This window comes from Mustela putorius, unplaced genomic scaffold (genome assembly GCF_011764305.1).
Source record: "Mustela putorius furo isolate JIRA1106 unplaced genomic scaffold, ASM1176430v1.1 tig00000083_pilon_pilon_pilon, whole genome shotgun sequence".
NCBI lineage: Eukaryota > Metazoa > Chordata > Mammalia > Carnivora > Mustelidae > Mustela > Mustela putorius.
This window is the reverse complement of record NW_025421273.1, coordinates 18,169,866-18,177,590: the sequence shown is the minus strand read 5'-3', so window position 1 is coordinate 18,177,590 and position 7,725 is coordinate 18,169,866. Positions and strand designations below refer to the sequence as shown.

General features: G+C 40.8%; 1 long non-coding RNA gene across 1 annotated transcript; it reads right to left on the bottom strand.

Moving 5' to 3' along the window:
- Positions 1-4,013: 4,013 nt before the first annotated feature.
- On the bottom strand, positions 4,014-7,725 carry LOC123390811. The gene is made up of 3 exons (XR_006605424.1): positions 7,282-7,725; positions 6,795-6,844; positions 4,014-5,394 (listed from the first exon to the last, which is right to left on the bottom strand). It is a non-coding gene; the product is annotated as an uncharacterized LOC123390811 (long non-coding RNA).

Here is a 7,725-nt window from a genome sequence, read left to right as displayed (position 1 = left end):
AACGAACTTCAGCTCCAGGAAATGGCATGGATGAATCTCATAAACATCATTGAACAAAAATGTGGAACACAGAAGAAAACTTTATGGTTGCCTTTATTCAAAGTTCCAAAGTTTGCAAAATTAGTTTCCAGTTTTAAAAGTCAGGAGAGGCATGATGTTGGGGGAGGACAGAAGGAGTAATGATGAGGACAGGCACCAGTGTCTTGAGGAATGACCTGAGTGTTCTTTACCTTGACCTGAGTGGTAAAGGAAAACCTCTCCATGTGTCTTGAACCACTTCTTTACTTCCGGTTCAAGAATTAGGTTAGGAGTCCCTGCGTGGCTCAGTCAGTTAAACACCTGACTTCTGATTTCAGCTCAGGTCATGATCTCAGGGTTGTGAGATGGGGCCCTGCGTCAGGTTCTGCACTTGGGCATGGAGCCTGCTTAAGATTCTTTCTCTCCCTCTTCCTCTGCCCCTCACCCCCTCCAAAACCAGATAATAACTGGGTTACTGGTCACTTGACCTTTTTCAGAATTCCACACACAATCAAATAAGAATTCTTTTTTCCTTCACCAAAAAATACTGAAGTATTATACAATAATTAATTTTTTTAATCAAACATCTTGTCCTTGTTTGCACCTATTTCCAAGAAACTGGGAATCCAAATGTTCAAGAAATGTTATGCTTAATAAAGTTAAACTTAGAGACTCTAAGTACAATAAATTGGCAGTTTCAATTTCATTTTTTATTTTCCTTATCATTTACCAAGTCTTAATCCAGGAATTGCCTTTGGGTGGCTAGTGGAATTATTGTCTTGTTTTGTTTTTTCCTCCTTTCTCATTTTCTGTGATTTTCCAAATTAGCTATAATGAGAAAATATTACTTTTGATAAAACAAGTAAAAAGTATACTTTAAAATGTAGCTTAACCCCCGGATAGGGAGAGGTGGAAATATAAAAGTAGCATGGTCCTCTCTCATGTCTCACTCTGTGTCTGCAAAAGCTTCTTCTCTCCTCACTTTCACAGTAAACTCAGAATTCTGCCATTTCAAACTCCTCTGATTAAACCAAGCCATGATTCTAGGACTCTAGCCCAAGTTCCACCTCTTTGTGAGGTTTTCCTTCCCTGACCAGCTAGCTGGAAGCTGGAAAGTCCCTAATGGTCAAGTAAAAATGATTTTCTTTCTCTGAACACATCAAACATTTTGAAGATTGGTACACATTCATAGGACATAGCAGTATCCATCTCTTGAATGATGGGAGGGATTACTGATTGATAAGTGCTTCACAATTTGATTCTGTGTTTTTTATTTTCTTTATTAGAAAGGTCATGTGGAAGTTAGGGGACGATCATGTGGAAGTTAGGGGAAAAATGTCATCAAACACGACTTAAAGGTGATATTCTCAGGATCTTGAAAAATAACACATTGTTTTTCATTGACCTAAATATTTTTTTTCTTTTCACATTTTACATTTATAGAATTGGATTATTTTATTATGGACAGAATCTGACTATTATTGTCAGTCATGTATCTATCATGACCCTAACATCATTTCCTGCTCATGGATGAACTGAATTCCATGCTTCCAAACTAGCCTCCATGATCTCTGCTTCCTGGAGTTCATGCTTTTTGGTGACTTCAACCCCTTCAGTGTGGGCTGACTTGCTTCCAGCAAATAGAATATGACAAATGTGGCAGGATGTCACTTCTGATGTTAGGCTATAGAAAGATAATTCCTTCCATTTTGAGTGCCTTCTTTTGTTGTCTCACTTGTTCACTAGGAGGAAGCCGACTGCCATGTTTTAAACATCCCTACAGAGATGCCATCTACCCAAGGCATTGAGGGAGGTCCCTCCCTGAGGGCCAGGGAGGACTGGCCCTCAGTCCAACAGCCTGCAAGAGCCAGATCATGCCAACCGCTAAGTAGTGAGTGATCCTCTCTCACTGAGCCTTCAGGTAACAACAGCCCACACACACACACACACACACATACACACACACACACACACCCTTGCCTAGAATCTGAGCTACTCTGAGCCAGAGGACCCAGGTCAGCTGTGACTAGATTCCTGACTCACAGGCGCTAAGAGATAATAAATGTGTTGTGTTAAGACAGGAAATTTGGGGGTAACTTATTATGCAGCAGTATCTAGTTATTTTTTTAAATATATTTATTTATTTATTTGACAGACAGAGATCAGAAGTAGGCAGAGAGGCAGGCAGAGAGAGAGGAGGAAGCAGGCTTCCTGCTGAGCAGAGAGCCCAATGTGGGGCTTGATCCCAGGATCCTGGGATCATGACCTGAGCTAAAGGCAGAGGCTTTAACCCACTGAGCCACCCAGGCACCCCAACAGTAGTATTTAGTTAATATACAACTTACTATCACTTCCATTGAGATATTAGCATTATTTGAAGTACATGTGGTAAATATAATTTTTTTAACTGTCTTGAAAAAATGTACCAAGAATTAGCTTTGGAATAAAGAGTAACATATATGCAAAAGAAACAGAAACAGAGCTTTGAGGTAATAGGACTTTAGGAAGGCACTGTCCTTATTTGTAGGAGTGTGACCCAGAGTTCTACATTCTTTTACAAAGGAAAAGCTGAGTGCTTTATGAGACTGTTAATCTAGGCCTACTTTAACAAGGTACCACAGACTGGGTAGCTTCAATGGCAGAAATGTATTTCCTCATTATTCTGGAACTCAGAAGTCTGAGATCAAGGTGATGGTAGGTGGGATTCCTCTAAGGGTGTTCATTCCTCCTTAGATTGTAGATGCCCTCCTTCTCCACATGACTTCATATGGCTATTCCTTTGTGCATGTCTGCACCCTAATCTCCTCTCTTATAAAGACACCAGTCCTTGGATTAGGGCCCACACTAATCACCTTATTTTCACTTAATTACCTCCGGAAAGTCTCTAACTCGAAATACAGTCATATTCTGAGGTCCTGGGAGTTTTGGTATGGGCACCAGTCAACTTATAACATTACACAAGGTAACTAATGTAGTCACCTTCTAGGTATTGGATACAGACGTCTTTGGAGGTCATTATTCTGCCTTCATGTGGGTACATAATGGAAGAAAAAGCATGGAAAATTTCCTACATGTCCCAGCATGAATGGCATGTCCCACCTGTGAGGGGACTAGTGCTAGCCAAATAAGAGGTAGACTACTGTGTTCTGCACAAGAAACAGCTCCTGTTCTGCATTATTTCAAAGGAAAGAAGCTAGTTGCTTGGTTTTCCATCCGGCCCTCTTCCTCTTGCTCTATTGTGCCCATTCAGTGTCAATCGCTTTTCAGGTGAATGTAAGTCAGCTCAGGCAATATCAACACTCTGGTTAATGGCACTATTTAAAATCAGGCATGGAGGGTGCCTGGGTGGTTCAGTTGGCTAAGGGTCTGCTGTAGGCTCAGGTCATGATCCCAGGGCCCAGGGATTGAGCCCTGTGTCAGGCTCCCTGCTTGGCGGGATATCTGCCTCTCTCTATGTCCTTCCTCACCCCTGTTCATGCTTGCTCGTACTCTCTCTCTCCCTCTCAAAATAAATAAAATCTTCTTAAAAATAAATAAAATCAGGCACAGAATTAATATTTTCTGTATTCAGCCACTCAATATATATTTGCTATGTGCCACATAGTAGCTAAGTCATCTTACCTAAATCTCAAAGTACTGCATTCTGCAGAATTACCATTGTATTTGTTTGTTTTATTTTTTTTTAAAGATTTATTTATTTAAGAGAGAGAGAGAGTTTGAATGAGCACGAGTGGAGGTGGGGGTTGTAGAGGAAGAGAGAGTATCCTTAAGCAGATTTCCCAACTGAGTGCAGAGCCCAGGTCTGGCTGGATCCCTGAACCTTGAGATCATGACCTGAGTTGAAACCAAGAGTCAGACACTTAACTGACTGAGCCACCCAGGCCACACATTTGCTTGTTTTCTAAAGGAAGAAATGAGTTCAGAGCAGATATGCAAATGGATTGGAATCCCAAATAATCATACTCAGCTTTGTCTGAACCCAAAGCTTTGCTCTTCAGAACTTGCTTTCTTTTCTCATCTGTGATTTTTTTTCAAGCAACAGTGACTTCTAGGCTGATGTTGTCTGTTCACAAGAACTGTTTTCTTAAAGGGCCTGTAATCCAGAGGTCATTCAGGTTCTTATTAGTAAAGTAGATGGGTTTTGTTGTATTATTTCTTGCTAAGAAAACAAGGACCATCTGATTTAATTCATCTTTTATAAGATTTTTTTCTAAAAATTTATTTGACAGAGAGAGAGATAGAGAGAACTAGCACAAGTAGGCCGAGGGGCAGGCAAAGGGAGAGGGAAAAGGAGGCTCCCCACTGTGCAGGAAGCCTAATGCACAGCTGGATCCCAGGACCCTGGGTATAACTGACTGAGCCATTCAGGTGCCCCTGATTTAATTCCCTTTTATAATAACAGCATATGTACCTTCAGTGTCCAATATGTGCCTGGTGCTTTGCAGGTAACAAGAGAAGGGTGTCATTATTCCCCTCCCCCCTTTTACACAGAAAGAAACGGAGGCTAAGAAACTCGGGTGAAATCCGCAATTTCTGCAGAGCTAATACTGCAGCACCCCAGCAATCTGATTCCATTACCTGCCCTCCTGGGGTTTGTGTTATCTACTGAATTCTGGGGGAGTTCATGTCGGGTTCTTTCTCTAAGCCTGAATAGGGCAGAAAGACAGACTATGAACACAATAGATTTACAACCACCCCAGGAAAAGACCATGGCCATGGTAACCATTAGAGAATAGGACAGGACATAATGAGCTCTGATTGTTGGCAAGGGGTCCATGAATTGACAGCCAAGAAAGAAAAGGATCAAGAGAGTTAATCAGTTTTGGGGTTTTAAATTGGCCTTAAAAATGCCTTCCCTCTCCCCTGCCCCTGTTACAAAGACTAAGACAGATGAGAGATGAGTAAAGTCCGGTCTCACGGATAGAAACTAGGTTGGACAACGTAATGGTGTGAGAGCCATGAAGCTCTGCTGGCTCAACCCCAGAATGGGGTGCACTTCCCCAGGGAGAAAGAGACACCCCCACCCCAGTCCAGACCTCCCGCTCACAGTGAGGACCCCGAAGGAGCAGGGAAGCCTCACAGGTTGGAGCTCCCTGCAAGCACCCTGCTCCCAAGAGAAAGGGCAGAGCTGATGAAGCATCTACAGTTTCTCTCCCCAAGTTTGCCAGTAACTTAGTCCATCTGTCTCCCTAGGCAGGCAGAATATTCCTGCCAAACGCAGCAACTTCCAGAAAGAGGTGAATCCATAAAGGCAGGCCAAGGGTACATAAGGAACGAGAGCTCAGAAGGGCATTGCGGCCACCGCAGGATACGCTGACACCTTTCTGATTTCCAACCACGTGACGACTGTGTCCAGCTCACTTCTGATCTCCAGGGCTGGAAGAGAATAAGAGCTAAAGAACTTGGTGACACAGGGATGAGTGAGCAGGGACATCAGCGCTGAGATCGGAGGCACTGCGTGAAATCAAGGGCCCCAAGGTGAGATAAAGTTTGCCAGGAGCTGCATCTTCCTAGCAGCTTTTATTTTTAAGGGCTGATAGTAGGCGGGGAGAGAAAAAACGATTATACCGAGAATTGATTGAGCTTTGTAAGCTTGGCTTTTCATTTTGTCAATTAGTTTACAAAATGCAATTATAACAATATTATGAATATTGGATTTAAACACATTATGGAGAGTTAAATTTCTAGAATTTGAGTACATTTTGAAGGCACAAAGAGGAACCCAGACCTCTGCTCCCTCATTGGGAGATAAAATATAAAATACACTGGAGACTTCTTTCCAGTTGTATAAAGTGAACACATGCAGTTAAAAGAGGAAAGAGAAAATTATATCATGAGACAGAAAAAAAGCATAGAAGGACTTGATTTTGACCTGGTTCTAAATATAGCACTGCTAACTTGGTGACCCTCAGAAAATTATTTAACTTCTCTGCATTCATGTGAAGAATGGAGGTAAGAGAGAATGCATTCAAATCACCCAGCATAAAGCTAATCAATAAATGACGTGATTTTTATTTACCTATACATACCTCTTTCTTATTTCCCATACTGTTTGATGAATTTTCCTAAGTATACAAGTTAGCCAATTTTACAGTAGTTCACAAATATTGCTACAAATAGATTGAGATATGCTCACTTGGTCATTTAAAAAAGCAAAAAAAAGAAAAAAGAAAAAAAAAATTAATTTAAGAGTTAGATTGCCTGACCTTTGAAGCATGCTAAGAAATACGAACACCATAATGGGGGGGGGATCCCCCCATTATGGTGTTCGTATTTCTTAGCATGCTTCAAAGGTCAGGCAATCTAACTCTTAAATTAATTTTTTATATATATATGGCTAGTTCTTTTGAGTATCACTGTAAACCTTTTCATAGGAACAGTATTCCAAAAACCTGAGGAAAGAGAACTCTAGTATCTTTCAAGAGATGCTTGCTTTGGCTTTGTTTTCAATCTGCAATCAAAACAAAGCTTAGAAAAGAGAATGCAATGCTGTCAGTTTTCAGGGACAATAGGGCCACCCTGGAGAACTTCAGGAGGTACTCCCAGAGCTACTAGAAGGGTGTGCTGCTTGAAGTTGAGAGCAGAGAGGATGTTGGAGTTTGATAGTCACAGTCCAAATGCTCCTTGGATCTTCCTAGTGTTCAGAGAACCGGGAGCTCATGAGGATTGTTGACTGAACTGTAATTTTTTTGTTCATGCGTATCTGTGAGCACCTTTATGTAAGGTATTAAATTTTATTCCTATCCATAAATATACCTACTACAGGGCTGTGATACCTGATGGACATTGTCAGCAACCAGTAAAGGTCTCCGCTCATCTGATGGGGCTGGAGAGAAAGGAAAATATCTTTATTACTATTACTATTACTATTATTATTATTATTATTATCATTATCATCTTTTCTTTTTTTGGAGAGTTGAACTTTCCAGCATCCTTAAATAAGGCCTAAAAAAGAAACTCAGCAAGACCTGCTCATCAAAACTTCGGTCAGTTTTGGTCTCAGCAAACCTAAAATCAAAAGGCATGCCACAATTTCCCACCTCCCTGAAGGCATCCCGGCACTCAGCAGGGCCTAATAATTTGAACAAGGGGGCCACTTCAGGCCTGCAATATTGTAATCTTTGCACTGATATGTGTGATTTGGGGCAAAATTTGACACGGGACCAGAAGTAAAAGCAATATGTTGCCTAGGGTTGTTTATCGAACACAACAAATGGACTGTAAGGAATGTGTGGGAAATTGCGTTTATCATGCTTACTTTACCTGAATCAATTAGGCATTCACTCATACATTAGTACAATGTCACCATCTGCACAGAGCCAATGATTTCTTCCTTAGAAGTCACAGGATACCAGGGTACTTTCAGAGTCTCCAAAAATGTTTTTATTTCTTTTAGATCTTCCAGGCCTCAACAAATATGGAAATAGATAAGAATAATATATTCATCTTTACACAAATGTGGTCATGGAACTTAATTTTTAATTTATTAGTTAATTTTGAAGGCTAGGTCCCACAAAGGCCAAAGTTATAACTCAACCCTGCAACCACACAGGTAGAGAACAAATCTGGGGTCACGAAAGGGATAAACATCCTGTTTTCAGAAAAAGGCATCAAATAATCTCTCAATCTGGATGGGTGGATTTTTTTGTTTGTTTGTTTTTTTGGTTGGTTGGTTTGTTTGTTTTGTTTTGTGTTTTGTTTTTAAGA